General features: G+C 48.8%; 1 long non-coding RNA gene across 1 annotated transcript; it reads right to left on the bottom strand.

Moving 5' to 3' along the window:
- Positions 1-3,901: 3,901 nt before the first annotated feature.
- On the bottom strand, positions 3,902-18,812 carry LOC119151239. The gene is made up of 5 exons (XR_005105345.1): positions 18,376-18,812; positions 17,548-18,025; positions 17,235-17,428; positions 16,707-16,866; positions 3,902-5,844 (listed from the first exon to the last, which is right to left on the bottom strand). It is a non-coding gene; the product is annotated as an uncharacterized LOC119151239 (long non-coding RNA).

An 18,812-nucleotide genomic window follows, 5' to 3' on the forward strand; every position in this document is an offset into this window, starting at 1 on the left:
GAATTTAACCAGCTTTTGCAAAACCTCCACAAGGCAGCAGCATTTTTTGCAATGTGTTTTGCCCCTGTGTGAAGTAGAAAACTGGTTTTTATTACTAGGATGTCTGAAAAGTCAGAGACATTTCTGCTGAGAACAGAAATGTGTAGCTCGCTGAGCAAGTGGAGTTGGGCGGATTTGGCTTTATGCCTTCATTCAGCTGCTCACAGCACTAACTACCACAATGGGGCTGCAGCCCCCCAGCACAGCACACAGTGTCCCCATGGCAAGAAGGGCAGAGCTCAGACCCCTCCAGCCAGCACCCTGGACTGGAGCTACAGCCAAGCTAAAGAGCAGCCTTTATTTGCTGTTTGCTCATGTCAGATGGAGAAAAAAAGAAAAAAAAAAAACAAAAACAAAAACACCAAAAAAAACCTAACAAAAAAGACCTGAGAATTGCCTTAAGTTCTGAGGCCCCAATATGCAAGACACACATTAAACATACAAAATTCATTGGCTACAAGCACAGTCTTTTAAGACTAGGAGAATAGCAGCCTCTCTGATTTTTATCCTGTGCAAAAAAATTGCCCCTGCAAGAGAAAAATCTTCATGTCGGCAATTAAGAAAACAGCCTCCTCGTAAATACTGCTGTAAAATATTGTTACATGCACACATGAAATGTGCTGGAAAGCACGTGCTACATCCCCCTCTAGTGCTGAACTACTACAGAATAACAACCCAATCCTGCTACTGCTTTCTTCAGCTGGACTATAGACTTTTGGGCAGCAATCCGTGATTAAAACCCATAAACAAACGAGGAAGGTGGCTGCCACGTGTGTAGGCATCCTTACAGAATGACTGCTCTACAGCAGATAGATTCACAGGGACCGAGAACCTGAGAGTCCTTAACATGAGTAAGGTTTTAATACCTCCTTAACACAAAGGAGACTCCAGGGCTAATCTGTCTTGTTTTGCAAGTCATCTTATTCATTATGTGCTTCCACTTACAAACTAGGGAGCCGTGCACATCACACACCTGATCGACGCTCATCCATGGCATCACAAGTCTTTAGTGCTTCACAAAGAGCAGTACCTGGGGAAAGCAGGCCCTCCAAGAGCACCAGCTATAGTTATTTCCCTCCCCATCATCCTTCATCACAGCAGCCATGGTTCTACAGGTCTAAACTCAGGCAAGAAGCCTGCCCGAGTCAGACAGGGAACACGAGCTTTCAGCAGCTGCCTGTGTCCTATTGCATCAGCCCATCTCACCCCCTGCACCTACAAGGACAGTCAGGCTTGACACCAAGGTCATACCAGCCCTATGGATCTCCAATGCACGCGACAGCACACACCAAAGCCGTTCAGACTGCAAGGTTCATTTCTCAAGCATGCAGGGCAGTGTGTTGCATGTCCCAGACTCTCTTACGCTTACTGGAAGCGGAGCTCTTCAGGTCATCAGTCTGCATTTACCTGCACCCCGCTTTGGGATAGCTGCAGCTTATGAGCAGAAGGAAGCCAGAGGGAGGCCAGGCATCAGGAAAGGGCACAGCACAAGCACTAGGTGATTCTGTGCCCTCACAGTTCACAGCACCTGAAGAAGATCCTGGAGGCTGGAGGGAGCAGAGGCAGTCCACGGTCAGCAGGTCCCGTGGGTCAGGCTGGGCAGAGACCAGGATTCACAGCCAGCACGGGCAGCAAACACAGGTCTAGCTGGCATCCTCAACTGGATGTGGGGGCAAGACAGCAGGCACAGCACCAGAACCATGCTCCTGCTTCCACACTTCCTCACCCAGCCAACACAGGCTGCTTGTGCAGCCCTTCCAACTGGTACTACAGGCACAGAGCACACAAATTTTAGCAACAGCCTCCATGACCCCCTGACAAAAATCCACTATCACTCAGCAGGAGATGAGCAGCTGAGCCAAAAGCCTCCCCATACCAGCCAGCCATGCTGCATTACCAGCTGCAAGCACTCTCCCAGGCCTCCTTTCTTTATCCAGCCTCAAGGAGAAGCAAGCCTGACCCTTCTTCCCAGGTGGGTAAAATCTGCCAAAGAACAGCTGAAAACAGGTGTTTATAATGGAGGTGTTTGAGCAATCTCAGTGGCAGGTGTTGGGAGCAGCCCTGCCTACAAAAACTTGAAGTGAAAAGTCATATTTAAATTATTTTCCTGAAGCAGAACTACTGGTACTGCTAGGAATATAATTACCACAGAATCTGCAAGCTGCCTCCCACTGAAACCAATGAAAGTGGAGGATGTTCAGCAAATCATACCACTTGCCTAGTTAATAAACAATTTACAAAAGGATGCACAGTTTTTAAGTGCTCTATAAACATATATTAATCAATCATTAAATAATTAAGATAATTCTCTGTTCTTTTTCTCTGGCACTCCCAAGTTGATAGACGTTCCTATAGCAACGGAGGAGCAGGACTGATGGCAGGGGGAATGCAGGGCTCAGGGAGGCGATGCTAGCTCGGGACCTTTGCTCTCCAGCCCTCCAAAAGTCACGCAGGGCAAGCGGAAGGGGGCTGCGAGAGGTGACATGCAGGAAGGAGGCTTTCAATTTTAATGGAGATTCTTATGATGACAGTCTATGCAAATAGGTACATGAAAGAGGAGAGGAAACAGACTGGGGGAAGGGGGAGAGAAATTAACCCTGGTTCAGATTTCAAAGCAAAGCCAGGAATAATTTTTGGAGCTAAGAATAGTTGCAATGCACCTTGTTCTCCTTGGGCTCAAGCCCTGCATAATCCTTAGGCTCGGGGTCTGAAATTACAGCGGGGGAGGGGGTGAGGGGCAGAGGCCAGCCTGCACAGTCCAGGAAATGTGGCTGTCCAGGCTGCAACTCCATCACCTTTATGGTTCCTTTGTGTCACCAAAAGGGACTATTTAACAAAGGAGCTCTCCTTCTGCTTTTGCAGGGCCCTTGCAGTTGTTTTGCAAATGAGATTGCTTGATTGGTGAGCAAAATCAGAGATCTTTTGAAGCTGTTGCCCAGGAAAGGGGGAGGGGGAGGGGTTCAGTTATCCCCCACAGTAAGTAGTAGGACCTGCCTAGTCCTGTTGAGAGCTATTGGAAATGAACCAAAGCAACTTTTGGATCGACTTTTAGGTAAAATTCATCAGAAATCCCAGGAAGACCATACAGCCACTTCCAGAAAAGAGCAGAGTCTGCCAAGGTCCTAGGAGAAGCTCCTGTTCTTACTGCAGCCCACTCGGCCCCCTTGGGGACAGTCGAGCGAGAGGCTGCCCTGGCTGCAGCCAGCCCCCAAAGGAGGCGAGCAGGGGTCTTCAGCTTTTTGGGAAATTTGCTTGACCAACACTGAAGGACAGCTTCACTACTAAGTCCAGGGGACCAGTCTGCAGCCCTTGGGGAGCTTGTTGGTATAGATCGCATCAATACCCATGCAGGCACTCACTGGGAGATCTTCTTTTGATCAGAAAACAGCTTCTGCAACACAAAAAGTGCCTATGGGAAGACAGGGATGCTGCTGACAAGAAATGTTTTGTTGGAGGTGAACCGGAACGGAGTGCTTTGCTTCAGCTGCCCCCAAATTTTTCATTTTAGTCTTGTTCAGCATTGAAACAAACTTTCCCCAAAAGGCCTCTCTTCTTTCCTGTGTGTGGGGCTTGCGGCTCAGCTGCATTTGCTGAGAACAACGTGGACCTTGCCCAAGCTTTATGGGAGCTGGGCAGAGCTCCCAGGGAGCACAGCCCAGAGGAGAGAATGGGACCCAAACCCAAGGAAAGGCGCTGCCTACTTTAATGTTAAGCAGACTTGAAACGAAACATTTCATGTCAGTTCAACAAATTGAAACAAAACATTCCTACCTCAGAAACGTCAAAATGCTTCACTTTGATCCAAAAAATGTCAAAACAGAACACAGAGACATTTATGAACATGACTATTTTAATTCCAGCAAACAATTTTTTCCTATTTTTTTGCCCTAGTTTGTTCTGTTCTGTAAAACAGAAGCAGAAATTCAAAATTTCACATAGCTCTACTTAGAACCATTTATCACAGGAGGGACCAATACTGGCTGTACATGCATGTGTGCGTGAGCACTCACTCGCACACACAGTACATCCACTGTGCCTTTCAGTGGCACCGCCAGGCCTCTCGCCGGACGGTTTCACCACCCATACAGCTGCCAGACCTCTAGCTCCACGACCAGAGAATGCCCTTCAGTCTGCAGGAGGTCTCAAGTGCCTGAGCATACACAGTAGAAGTGCACTGTCAAACATAAGTGATGGCTGTCCACATGGAACCTTAAAACCAGGGTATTTAATGCTGGCACAGCCATCACTACCATCACTGCAGGATTCACACACAACCCAGTTCCCTTTAAAGTCCTGCCACTCTCAGCCAGGGCAGACACAGGGTTTGTTCTGACCCATTTCACACCTCAGTTTGGTGCCAATGTCAACAGCGAGAAACTGGTTTGAATAATCTCCTGCTTTGGGGAGCAATGATAAAAACAGCACTTACTGAAAGAGAAGTCAGAAGGGTGTAGGAATTTCCCAACTTCAGTATAATTTGAGCAGTGATCTTAATTTATATTGCTGAGGATTATGGATCATGCCCCCCCAGCGCAGTTAAGAGCACGCTAATATGGAGAAAGGTGACACACTCCTAATCGGGCGCTGTATGCCCGAGGTGAATCCACAGGTCTGTTTTCACCTCAGTAGGCGCAATCCTAACACTGCATCTAGTAACAGTTCGATGACTTTGTGCAGACATGACTTACAGTGCTCTTGCTCTGCAGCTGAAGGCTGTAAACATGGCTGGTTGCGTTACTGGCCCCTTGGAGAAACTGCTCCCCATCTCTGTGCCAGGTAACAGCCAAACCAGGGAATAAAGTCTTCCCCTGTGCTCTCCCCTGCCAAAGCTTTTTAGCTGTTCTGTGTTTCCCACATGCTTGGGATAGCCCTCTTCTTCCCACAAGCTAAAAGGCATCCTAAATCATCCCTGTGCATTTACTTTTCACAGCCTTTCAGTGTTGATTTGCTCTCAATTGTATATCTCCAATCAGGGTCCCTTTACGCCAGGTCCTATCCTGTTTCTACAGGGCGAGGTATCTGCGCGTGCATACACTATGGCTCCATTGCACTGGTGGGATAGGTGACATGAGCAGACCAGCCATGTACACTTTAGCTCTCTGGACCAGACTGGCCAGGACTGGGGCCCCACATTCCTCTCCTGCCAGACCCTCAGCACCCGTTGCCTAGGTTTCCCTGCTACAGACCAGTCTTTCTCTAGTGCCTTCATGTGGGAGAACTTTTCCATATCTTGGTCCCTTCCTTACTGGGGGGAAAAAGCTTCTTTTAAATATTTCCCAGTAGGCGTTACTGCAAAAGCAGCAACTCTCATCAGCCTGGACACACACTGTTGCACCAGGAGATATATTTCTCTCATTTTGTATAAATAAGCCTTAATAAGAATTCATTCTGCTAATTCTCTGATTCTTTCCAACTCTTCCAAACTCATTCACCCTCTAAACGTAAAAATAAACTGCAGGAACAATTCATATTGCATCTACAGCTAAACAAACCCTCTTGGGTTCCGCTGTTACCCAAACAGTACCCTCCAGACTCATTCCCTGTGGGCTGGCAGTAGCTCAGCGCTTGCAGGCTCTCTCAGAGGCTTGGATCTGGTGCAAAATCAATCTTTTTTCTGAGACCTTGCAGTCTGTTCACGAGGCTCGTGCAAAAGCATAAAGAACATCCAGATGGCCTTATCCATCACCGGGCTGTCCTGGGCCGTGAGAGGAGAGTGGATCTGAGATGGGCTGGCTTCCAGGTGATGATTGTTCCCACCTCCTAGGAACAGCTTGCAGCAGCCTTGCCAATTGCTGGGATGTGTCCCTAAATATAGGAAGGTTTTAGGCTTTAAAATGTGATGCAGATGATCAAGAGTTCTTCCTTTTAGGGGTAAAAGTGTAGTGACATTTCGTGGAAGCAGTATATCACCTTTGAGAACCAGGCACGCAGTTTTAAAAATAAAAGATAATAAGATAAAATAAAGAATAACCACAGGATCAGAGGAAATTGGCATGTAGGTTATGTTCCAAAAGTCTCCCCAGTGAAGCTTCAGATGTGCTCTGTTGCCATCCCCCTTGAAGATTATTTCAAGGCTGTACTAATACGTGGATCATGAGTGTGGCTGTTACCATGGGCACATATCTAATCAAATGGGGCCTAATTATGTATATTACCCAATTTGGCACTTTGAGAGCACTTTAGTGATGATTCTTCTGCTTGTCTGACAAATAACATGATTATTCAGTAAGCTGCATATGTTTTAATGTTGCATTTTTGTTCTTTGATAAGAAACTGTCTAGCTAACCAAAAGTGCTTTTCACTTGCAAAGGCATAGCTAATATTAGCAACTAGATTCAATTAATTATGTTTAATAAGCTAATAAACATATTTAGGAGTCTTTGTGCTGTGCTTAGTCACCTTTAGAAAACACTTCATCATTAGTCACCAAAAATGAAATGGTCTCTTTTTTTTCAAGGATGAGAGCTTCAGTTTAAAGGTATAAATTACCATGCAATTTGCTTTAAAAACAGACTTCAAAAATTGATTCTTGTCTTTAGCTTTAAGACTGAAAACAGATTCTTTATCTATGTCTCAGTTTTATGGGAGAGGCAAGGAATTTTTCAGGAACATGTCAGAAATACATTGGCGGTGCTCATTCTTATACACTTGCTATTTGAAAAAAGTGTAGAAGCTGCCACTTATCCCACCCTGCTACAATGCTCCCTGGCACAAGCAGAAAAAGCCCTTCCTGCCATGCCTATGGAATGTAGAAGATTGCCAGCAGGACAGCGGGACGGGCGGCGACGGAGGCTGCAGAGCTGAGCCATGCTTTAAATCATCTGTGACAATGAGCTGGGAGACAAGATGGGAGCCTGTCAGACTTGGGCCAGCAGGAGTCAAGCTTTCAGGGAGATGAGGATCCTACCTGCACAGGTACCACTGCATACAGCATTGGCTTTCCTACTCTGTCTTTCTGCCAACTCTTTACTCACATAGTTTTCTCCTAAGCATATTCAAGAAAAGGACAGAGAAAGGCCCCTCTGGAATTTGCCCCCATCCCATGTTGTTTTACCTTCCATCCCCACCACACCCACACAGCTGCCAGAAGGACACGTGGATGGGAGAACCTGCCAGTTTGAGCAGCCTCTTCCTTCCCCTCTTCCACGCACTGGGCAGATAACATGAGGAGAAAGGGCCTGTAAACCACCAGGTGACCAAAAGCACACCACCTTCTGTGCTTTTCTTCCTACAACAAGGATTCTGCAAATCTGCGAGAGAGAAATACGCGAAGCGTGGAGTTAAGATGTTGGGTACAGGAATGAAGCCAACTGCTGTGCTGCAGGGGAACCGGTGCAACAGAATAGGAAGCCAACCAAACTGTGAAGGGTCTGGTTAAGACTAACCACAGAAAAGTGCAATCTACCAGATTCAGCAACCACCAGGTAAGATCATGGCAAAAGGACTGAGGCAGTACCTGATGGGATGACCCATGTGATGTCCAGATGAGAGATCACTGATACAAGCACAGGTCATGGAAGGTTGGCTTTGGGGAAATTCTTTTGGAAACCCATTGGTGAACCCAGTTGCTGATCAGAGAGAAGACAGGGACCCTCTGCCCTTGCAGCCCCAATGCAGACTGGTGAAAAAACAGCACCAGTTGCCCACTGTCATCAGCACAGGACCCTGCCCTGATCACCAGTCAGGTGGTCTGCAAGGGCATGACTTAGCTGGTGTGGCTGTGCTGCGGTGAGAGGTGGTGGTCCTGCTCCAGCTAGTCAATTCGCAAGTGAATAAGCTGGTATGATTGGTGTTTGTATGGCTGTCACTGTGACACTTAGGTTAGATGCCCTTTTTTGTATAATTGAAGCATGATTAATAAAACACATAGCAGTAGTTTGAATATGGGTGTCCTAGTAGAAGATGGAATTGTATCACTCAACATTCCTCATGCTGGTTGTCATCCCATTCAGCCAGTGGTCTCTGTGCAAATTGATCTTGAAGTTCCCAGCTTCAGCTGCTCTGTGACAGCAGGCACCACATGCACCACACAGCCTCTTCTCCCTCCTCCCAGCCCCCACATCATTAAAAATAATTAAACTCTTCTCCCGTGGTGTCCAGGTGTCACAAGACACCTGGTAAGTCTCACCTCTAACTACCCGCTCCACTTTGCTGGAATAGCAGCGCTGCAGATGCTGCCCGTGGGGCTCAGCCCGCTCCCACCAAAGCACCAGGCAAGCTGCTGGTGGGGCACCCCCAGCTCTGCTCAGCTGCCCAGGGCACAGTAGGGAGCCACAAGTTAATCAGCAGTGCCCCACCGCAGGTCAGCACATCCAGCTATCTGTATTTGCCCTTGTTTGTCATCTTCCATCAGCTTCCATTTTCCTGCAAATCTCTTTAGTGTGTACCAATTAATCCAGAGGGTTTTCATTTACTCAGGCTGTCCAAACCAGCAACACATGAATATCCTCACAATTGCTGCCAACAGCTCGTAATACATTTTAACTGCTCCTTGGCCTTTGATGTGTTAGCCTTCTGGGCAACATTATCATTAGCCCTTATATACCTTGGTAGGTGAATGCAGCACTGCACAGCAGCTTGCACATGCTAAGTGCGAGCTAGGGTTTGCTTGTGTCTGAAATAAAGTGCGTTGTCCTAAGAACCATGCCAGAATTGTGTCATCTTTGCTAGCAAAACCCTGAACAAGGCCAAAATAAACACCAACAGTATCCTGGGCTCGGGAAAGCTTATTTTCAAAGTGGATGAGCAAATACAGGAAGGAACAGGGCAAACGAAAAGAGATGCTTACTTAGGGAGAAGCCTTAGTGGGAGAAAGGAGTTCTGGTAGAGACTGAAGGTGTGGGCACCACATCAGGGTAAGCAGATAGTGCGCCTTGCACACACGCACGTGCTGGAAGTAAAAACACCATTCTAGCTGAAGCACTGGATACAGCCAAATTCAGGAAAATGTAACAGGCAATTTTTAGGGAGCCCAGGGCACCGCAGTCCCAGACCAGGGCATTCTTCACAACTTTGGAGCCACTTACGGTTTTGAGGCCTCTCTTAATGGAAATAGTTGCAATTGCATTTCTCAAGGAACATAAATCACTGTGGGTGGCGTCAGGCTGACGATTTGGAAGGGTGCTCAGCCTGGCTAGGAAAATGTGAAAACATTCAAAGCCCTGAAAGCTTAGCTGGATAGGGTTCAGGTTAGCCAAGAGTGTTCCACAGTGGCCACACGAATCACAGGTGTTTCCAACAGAGGGAGTGAAGAAACCAACTCGCTCTAACAAGCTATTTTTGTGGGAAATTATGGGTACACGATGTTAATGTGGGCGTACACAGCGGGGCCAGTGGGAGGGGGAGCAAAGTCATACCTGAGGATAGTTGTCAGTCTCCAAGCCCAGCCAGTGAGGGAGGTCATCCTGGCTAGTGAGGGAGATCATAGCCTTGCCCAGCCAGGCTGTAGCCTCTGGCCTTTTCTACTGGACTCTCCATCTTCTCTGGCAAAAAGTGATAATGGCTCCCCCAGCCTCCATGGTCATCCTGCCCTGCTCGTTGTTGCTCCTCCTCTATCCAGAGGGCTGACATTTCACTTTTTGTAATTCAAAACTCTATTTGATTGAGCAGTCCAAAGCATCATTTCCCTACTGCAGGTATCTTTCTGCCCAGGATGCACTAGGCTGCGCCCACACAGCGAAGAACTTGGTGTAGTGAGCCCGGCCAGCCCCCAAACCCTTCAGTTCTGCAAGGGACTCATACCGGATTAAACTGGGACTACCCCAAAAAGCTGGAAGGGAGGCAGAGAAAGGGGCTGCTTGCAGCATGTTGCTGCATCAGCCCCTAAATCAGGAACAAGCCGTTTCCCATTTCCCTTGAAAGCACTGCGGGATAAACAGATCACTGAGAGGAGCTATTAAAATGGGTTCATGGGGGACCTGGTTAAAGGCAGGGCTTGGGACACTGAAAAATAGGCTGCCATTTTGAAGCAGCTAGAACCCAGGGTGCCTTGACGACATGGCAGAAAACACTGTCACGGGGTACAACCGTTGCCTGCAAAATAAACGGGCCCCTGAGAGTTCATTGTGCGGTGGCTGCTGACGTGCAAAGCTAGCGCTGAAAAACATAAAATGTGCTTTCTAAAAATATGAAAGAACAGCGTCCGAGGGAGGGTGGCTCAGGACAGGAGAAGCAGAGGGAAGAGACCAGTGTTGGCACTGCATCCCTGTGGGATTTTTGGGAAGGTACCATGCCTTTCTGTGCCCTGCCAAGCCCAGGGTCACACTGGGGGCCCCATTTGCAGACGCCACCATGCCATGCAAACAAGCCTCTAAAGGAAAGAGCCCCTTCCCTTCATGAGTCCTCAGGGGAGATCACATCCCTCCAGCAAGCTTTGCAAGCTAGAGATAATCCTCCAAGCAAAGCTGTTGGTTTGTAGAGGAGGAGCCACAGCCCCCGGCTGCGACTGAGCAGGGGACAAGGAGTGCTGCTGCCCTTGGTGAGCTCCCTAGGTCCTTCCCTGCCAGGACAGCAGGCTCCAAGACCTTGGAGAAGCTTTGCTGCCTGGCAGGTCTGAAGCATGTGGCCAGACGCACCCATGCTGGGCAGCCTGGCCTCTGCCATGGGGGCAATCCCAGCCACCGCCACCTCTAGATGTCCTTCCAAGCCCCCAGAGATGGAAAGGGCTCCTCAGCTGCAGGAGAGGCCAGCCAAGAAAGATGTGCAGAAACAGTTAAAGTAGCTGGTCAATAAAATTCCCAGTAGAAAAGCATGATCTGGGCAGAAAAAATCATCCTTTCCAGCACTGCTAACCCCACATACTCAAAATTTATGCGTCAGGCTCCAGAGAATCATGGCTTTAAAATGACAAGGGGTTTTGTTCTGGTTTTTGAAGAAAATTATAAATGTTTGAGCTTTTCCTAATTGCACTCTGGTTTCTTGAACTTTATGACCTCATTTTCAAACTTTTCTCCACATCCCTGAGGGCTACAAACTTCTTCATTTTTTGTTACAAAATAAAGTTAAGAAGCTCACCTAATGCCCACAGCTTTGGGGCAAACAGCAAAGATCAAAAGACTGACACTAAAATAAGGAGAAGAGGGAATACTGGAGATCTCAAGAATGAACACCCTGCAGTATACATGCCTCTTACCATTTTTTCCCAGTGTTGTGCAAAAAACGTCTAGAAGATACTTGGTTGTTTTAACAAACATCACATTGCTTAATTACTTTATTTTCCAGCATGAAGAGCAGGTCTTCAGTGACATTTTGCCTCTGAGAACAATGTTGCTTGCAGCCAAGGGCTGCAGAAAAGTTAAAACTGAGGCTGCTGTTCCAGGCTAAGGGAACCAGAGGAACACGCAGTTTCCAAGAGCATGTTGTGTACTCGGGGACGCTACTGTTCACGGAGCAGGGAAGGTTGGGAAACATTATCCAGGGTCAAACTCAGACCTGACCTTCCATCTTTAGCCTGATCCGTACAGAAATGTGTTGCCCAAAAGGGCAGGAGCGCGCTATCCAACTTACTTCCTTCATCTCTGAAAGCGCTGGAAGAATTGCTGTATGTCTTTACAGGGATACCTGTGTTACGGGGCAGATAGACAGTGGAAAATGTATCAGCCTGTAAAGAGCTCAGTGATCCTCCAAGATTAAAGGCTGATCTGAGTGCAGACTTGCTATCCTGCTTCTTGAAAGGATCTGGCTTGTGACAGTCTGATTATCGATTGCTGCCCTTAAGAGAACGTGATACTCTCTTTTGCACTGATCCTGTTAGCTTTACCATAACACTTGCTGAAACATCCTCTTGTAGAGAAAATGGCTTCCTTTGGTTGCTGTCAGAATGAACAAATGGAAATAAAAATGCGCCACTAATAATTGTGTCCTACTCTAAAGCAAGACAAAAGCATTGCTCTGCTGGGTTTGGCCCACCATTGCCTGGGTGCTTGGACAAGCCTGAGCACAGGGGCTGACCACAGGAACGCCAATAAACAAAAGACAACAGTGCCTAGTGCATCAGTGGAACTCAAACCCATGAGTTTTCCACCAGCCCAGAAATTCAGCAAAACATCCAGGAGGACAAGGAATACGTTTGCTCCCCAGACCGGGATCCAGCAGCCCAGAGGTGCTGCTCTGGGCAGAGCTCAGCCACACGTGGGCCTGCGGAGCTGCAAAAGGTGAAGGCAGATGCGTAAATTACACAAAAAAGCAAAGGTTTTCTAACAGCCCTCTTGAACTTTTTGTGGCCCACATGCATCACGCAGAAAGGCCAATGTCTCAGTTCAGGCAGGAGGCAACGGGAGGCAAATGGACCTGTTTCCTTGCTTGCCTGTGACCTACAGCAAGGAAACAGGTCCAGCTCTCTTCCCCGGCAAGTCAGCACCGTAACCTCTGCATGTCCTGCCTCTCTAGGCTGAATCAGGGTCCCGTCGCAATGGGTGCAAGTTGAAGAAAAAGGAAATGAGGTAAGAAAAAAATGTCCCCCCCAAATCCAAACTAAAAAGCAGTGGCATAACCACATCACTGAGCGGTCACGGGGCTTGCCCTTTAAACAAACAGGTGACCATATCCAAGTACTGCTGTACACCCCGGTATTTATTTAGGATTGTTCCACTGACTGTTTGTGGATCATGTGGGACCTTGGCCAGTAGTCCAGGACTGACCCAGGGACGGCCAGGCTTCAAACACCCCCTGGGCCATGGTTTCAGGTGCCCCACCTCAGCTGCACTGCTGCTTGTGAAGGCCTGCTGTCCCCCATGCTCCTCCGGGTGCTCGCTCGGGCTGGCACGCTCAGGCTTCCACACCAGCCTTTCCGTGGCTGCCGAGAATCAAAGCTTAAAAGAAAACCTTTCTGTGACGAGAATGTGCTGTGTTCATCTCTTATTAAGCTTGGATCACTTCAGGAGCTTTCCCCACTGCTTTTCCCACACAGGAGGCAGAGATAAAGCAGGAGGCAAGATCTAGAGCAACCTCAGCCATCCCCTCAATGACTTTCTCGGTCTTGAGCCTCATGCACAAGCGCAGTGTGGCTGCTGCAGCCATTTCTGCCTCTCGGGGAGCTCTGCACTGCCTATGGGAGAGAGAAGTCTGACCTTCTAACAGGCACAGTCTACAGCTTCCCTGAGAAGTCCACGAGTAACCACAAGAGTAAGAGTGCAGAAAGACAAGGTCACTCCCAGGCACCGTAGTCGATGATGCAAGGGTTGCCAAAGCAGCAGACCAGAACCAGGCAAAGCCATGGGCTCCACTGTGGCAGCACTGCCTTCCTCCTTATTAGCCCTCTAACTCCAAAGGGTCAGCTTGGTCCTACAAGGTCAGCTACACGCTCAAACATAGCTCTGTTTTGGACTGCATCACTTAAATTATTTTTTCTTTTTGTTTTCCAAAAAAGAGATTTTTCTTCCTTGTGCTGGGAAGGATGATGGCTGTTGAGGGACAGAGGGAGGGAACAGAGCTGAGGGACAGGAGGGTATGGGGGACAGCATGTCGACAGATAATTTACCAAAATTAATTTGGAGGTGAGGATAAAAGTTGCCAGGTGGCTCAAGTTGCTTGGTTGCTGGCTGGAGCATTATCTCAGCAGCTCAAGGGCTGTCTCCAGAGTTGTGTCAAGACCTAGGCTTTGCTGGCATCTCACCAACACCTGCTAAGGCACTGAAGAGCATGAGATGCTGTCCTCTGGCACTGCAAGGGAACCCCTGGCTCTCCCGCTGAGCCCTCACATGCAGGCACCGAGGTGAGCGGCTCTGCAGCACTTGCTGCTCTGTGCCTGCAGGAGCACCTTCTTGGAGTTAATCCCCATTATGTAGCCTGGCCCTTACATTCTTTTTAGAAGTCTCCCACACAGCCACCTGGGGACTCATTTCTAAGATTAAACCCTGGTGGTATTTTCCATGCCTCCTTGACATGGGAATTTCTCTCCCTTATGAAGGCAATTTGGCTGCCCTTCAGATGGGAGCTTGGGGAGCAACAGGAGGGGAAAGACTGGGTGATGAGTCTGCCTTCTCATAGACCTCCTGGTTCTCCCCTGGGCTTTGCGTAAAGGTCTTTGACTCTTTCATTAATCCTTAGCTATTCCCGACTACCTTATTTCTTACTTCCCACTTTCCTAACCATCTCCTTTATTAAATCTTCATGTTCATCATGTAGGAAGGGGGGCTAGCTTATGTCACTAATGGAGCAGTTTAAAGCTACAGAGTTAGAACTCAAGCATAATCAACCCAATGCAATTATTCAAAATATAAGCTTTGATAAAAATGAAGCACAGTTGCCTCTGCTCAAGGTGTGGTTGCCCTTCGCAAGGGTATGACATCCACAGCTATAACCTGGACAAGGGACTAGAGAACCTTCTGCTGCCCAGATCAGCTCTCCCAAGCTCATGCCAAAGAGGGTCCTCATGTGACCCAGAGAAAACACAGCATTTTCTGAAGTTATCACCCTGCAAAAGTCAGAAGAACAGCAGACAAGGCTTATGTCTCCCACGAAACTGAGAGCAATAGCCAAGGCTATACAGACCAGACACAGGCTTAAGGAAGGTCCTGCTGGCCAGCGTTTTACCAAAGTTTCAAAGGAACTTAAGCTGTCAATTTTTTATGAAGCTGTCTTTGATAACTGGCCCCTAAGGAAATGAAACAGTCAAGATTAACTAGACCCACTAATTACGTAGTAAACAAGCGACTACAATAGACAATAAACAGTATCTCCTTTCCCACAGGGAAAATAAGCATCACGGACACAAACACACTTCCTTCTATGGAGTTCCCCCAAAAAAACATCCACCGTTGAGGTGAACCTGCTGCAGCTCCATGTCGACACCCTTCCTGTGGGCAGGGATAGCAAAACTGGAGCCATCCTCTGTATCGGGGAACATGGGATGCCTCCAGTGCTCCCCTCAACCTGTCAGCAGGGGGGTTTCTGCCCCAGACCTGCAGACTGCTCCCCACCAAGGCAAAACAGAGCCATTCCTGCATACCACCATGTTGCACTGGCTGCTACGGGCTCCTTAGGAAAATGGAGAAGCTATCACAGTGGCCAGAAATCTATGGCTAACCATAAAAATCACCCATCTCCAGAAGCAGAGCTCTCTGTCTGGAGTAACTTAAAATCCCTTAGAGTAGTAACACCACTGAAAGGATGGGGCAGGACCCTTCCCGGTTGCCAATGCCCTTTGGCACTTCACGGTGCTGGTGGAAAGACTCGCTCTATAAAGTTGGAGGAAGAGGCAATGTACTGAATTCGTAGAAATATTAGTCTCAGTGGCTGAAATGCCTCATGCTTTTGGCAGCAACTTCTTTCTCCAGAGCTCCCCACACTACCTGAGGCATAAGCAATGCCCACCTGGCCAGCAAACTCAAATTTAAAACAACCTCCCTAACATGGAGAAGAGACATGAGAGTAAGCTTGTTTTTCATTGCAGACCGACTGGACTGTGCTCCAGCTGACAGTGCTGAGTGCTCTCTGGGTCTCCAGCTGAGATGAAGCCGTCAGTAAAATCACAGGAGGGTGCACTGTCCCCTTCTCTGGCTGTTTAAAATAAGTGTCACCAGTGTAAACCAGACAGATGCTGGCGCTGTGTCTCAGCAGGGGCTAATTCAGCCCATACGGAGTGCTCTTACATCATCTGTTCTGGGTACAGCTTAATTGCAAAATTAATTATTTTCCTATCAAACAAAATTGTATAGCAGGGTAGTCATGGGATTTTTAAGCCTGATGGATGCTAAATGGGATTTGAATAAATAAAAACAACTTTGACTCCTGACTGTGCTCAGGACCACTAAGAGAGTAGTGCTGCTGGGGCAGGGAGCCAGTAGACACCCAGCAATGTGGGATAGGGCACGGCTGCCACCGGGAAGGCAGGGGTGCGGGATCCCAACCACCCTGCTGCGAGGCACCCAGCTGTGCCAGGATGCTGCAGCAGATACAGCTGGGCAGTGAACTGTGGTTGGCATTGCCGCCCATCTCCAGCACATGCCAGTGGCTGTGGGAAGCCTCAGGGGCAGGCTGCTGGTATCATGGCAGGGCTTTCAGCCTGGCTGCAGGGAGCCAGCAGCACTGTGCAGAGACAGGGGAGGCCTCTCCGCACCCCCCCCTCCCCCCATCCTGCTTCAGATGTGCCCCTTCCCCGTGACGTGCCAGGTAGCCATCGCCAACATGGAGCTGGCATGGCAACATGATGGCACCCAGCATGGGGGTGAGGAGAGGGAAGTGTGACCATCACCACAGCATCAAGCTACAGCTGCCCTGGCCAGTGGTACATGGCAGATTGTGTCCAGCCTGCTCCACGCCAGGTGGTGAGCGGTTTGCATCTCAAGACAAGCCCATTCAATTGGTTCTCGTTTCTGACCCTGTTGCAGGGAGCTCAGACCCAAGCAGAGCTAACCACCACCCTAAACACAACTTTTTCCCATGAGTGGGTAGACCAGACCTAGATTTTAATTGGAGGGCATGCCATTTAACTGGGCTGCATGACAGACCTGAAGAAACATGGATAGAACCAGAACAGTGGCATGGGGGAGCCACAGCTGGAACAAGTCATGACAAGTTGTGATTGCCCCTGCAGAAGGTGTCCCTCTTCAGCCCCCTGACAACCGCTCCAGCACAGTGCCTACCATGTGGGCAAATTGCCTCAAAATCACACAGAAATGAGCAAATTGATTAGCCAAGCACATAACCATACAGTGAGAAAACCTTACCTGAGCAAAAAAACGGGCACCAGATGCCAAGGTCATGTCTTGGATTGTGGGCCAACAGGGTGAAATCTGGCACAAATCAAGTCACTACTGCTCCTGTCAGGCACGTCTGCTGAAGTACAGCCTTTGGGCAACCACTAGGCTGAGCTCGTTACATTAAAATCTGTAAAAACACAGAAGAGATGACAGTGCCAACTCCAAACTTGAAAACCAGACCTCAGCAGCTCCCCACCACTGAAAGGGGCATGTGAGCCATTTCATATTTATCAGGTGAATTTATGAAACTGCATTATGAAAGCATGAAGCACCGACTCCAGGAAAAAAAAAAAAAAAGAAAAAAGAAAAAAAAAAGTTGTCCACAACACAGCTCATTTTGAGCTCCAACAAAGTCTGCAAGCTTGTATACTTTTTTTTTTAGTATCTCCTTTAATGCCTCGTGTTTGTTAAGCATCCTGTGATGCCTGTTGTGCTAGACGGTATCTCTGAATTCTGAAGTATCTGACTTAATAAAAACGATCTAAGCGACGATACCCTACGGTGGGACTTTGTTGTTTTAGGTCTTTCATCCTGAGAGCGCAAGGATGCTCCGGGCATGCAACCACTGCCCTCACGTGGCACGAGCTGTGCAGGACCTTTCGCGAAGCTGCTCGGCTTTGTGAAGCGGGGGGGCACAGGCAGGAGCAAAGGCGTTCGCATGGTGGGCAAGCTGCCAGAGTGTGTTTGAGCTGTGAGGGAAAAGAAGACCGTTTAGAGAATATCTAGAATTTACCTTTTAAGAACTGAGCCGGGAATTAGTCAAGGGAAGGAAAAGGCACGCTGCCTAAGGATGAAACTCGGGGCTCACCTGCCTAACGGGCAGCTTCTCCAAGGCCAAAGCCCCCTCTGAACGGAGGTAGATGATGTGGCCACCAGGCCAGCAGCAGACCATGGTGGGCTGCTAGCAGCACGGCCATGCACCACCCGGGCCCTGCTCCCTCCCGGGGTGGGATCCTGCTCCCCGCTCCAGCCGTGCCCCTCGGCAGTCCCACCTCCCAGGTCCCACCGCAGGCAGCAGCAGCTTTAGAGCCGAGATGCGGCTCTTTGGCCATGTCTGAATGTAAAAGCCCAGCTCCAGTGCTGATGTAAAACAACTGGATGTCCCAGCATGAATCAGGGTGGAATAATGATCCTAATTTATTCTGCTTCTCTCAACCAGTCTCTCCCTTGGCTCCTGTGGCGTTTCCTGCGTTAACTACCAGGAGCCAGTGGGAACGCTTGAAGAGCTAACAACGAGCAGGCATTTTTTTAATTATTGGGGTCGCTGAAACATTCTTACTACAGCCCTGTAAAGACAAAGGGTGAGAGCGTTACAACATCATTGTTTTAAAAATCGTTTTTAAAGCCCTGAGCTGCGCTGAGCTTGCAGGGGCCACCTCAGCACCACCGAGGCAGTGATGCTTTATAACCACTTAATTGCCTGACCTGACCCTTTTTGCATCTTCTGACAAAATTCAGTGAACAGTTAAAAGGCAAACACAATGAAAGCAAGCATTTCCTTAGAAAGGCTGGGGATCTGCAGGAAAAAACCCAAAGGGAGAGATGGAAGGAAAGAAGGAATTGCTGTGGGCTTTGCTCCTGCATTTTCCCCTAATTCCTATGGATCTTGCCCATGTGCTACTTGGCCAGCACTTACTTGTGCCTGGAAGTCTTGCAGGTGCCTAAGGAAAAACAGGACGTGTGCAGTACTGCAGGCCACCTCCTCCCGCTTCTTAGCCAGGGCCCCAGCAATAAGGCTAGGCCACCACAGCGACACAGAGGTCCCCAAGCACCACCTGTGATTTACAGGAAGGGCCCTTGTCCCCTGGCACGGCGGTGGAGTGCTCCAAGGGTGTAGGAGAAGCCAGAGGGGATATGCGGAGCCACAGGGAGCCGCCGGCATAGCTCAGTCCCGCACTGCTACAGGCACCGCTCCTCCCGTGCCACGGGGGATGCCTGTGCCGGGCTCCAGAGCTGCTGTCGGTGCTTTCCTGGCCTGGCTGCCAGCCTGGAAAACAAAGCTCCCAATCAAGCAAGAGCAAGTGAGGAGGAACAGGGAGAATGGCTCAGACGTTCCTGCCCGCTGCCAGCGAC

This window comes from Falco rusticolus, chromosome 7 (genome assembly GCF_015220075.1).
Source record: "Falco rusticolus isolate bFalRus1 chromosome 7, bFalRus1.pri, whole genome shotgun sequence".
Lineage (NCBI taxonomy): Eukaryota > Metazoa > Chordata > Aves > Falconiformes > Falconidae > Falco > Falco rusticolus.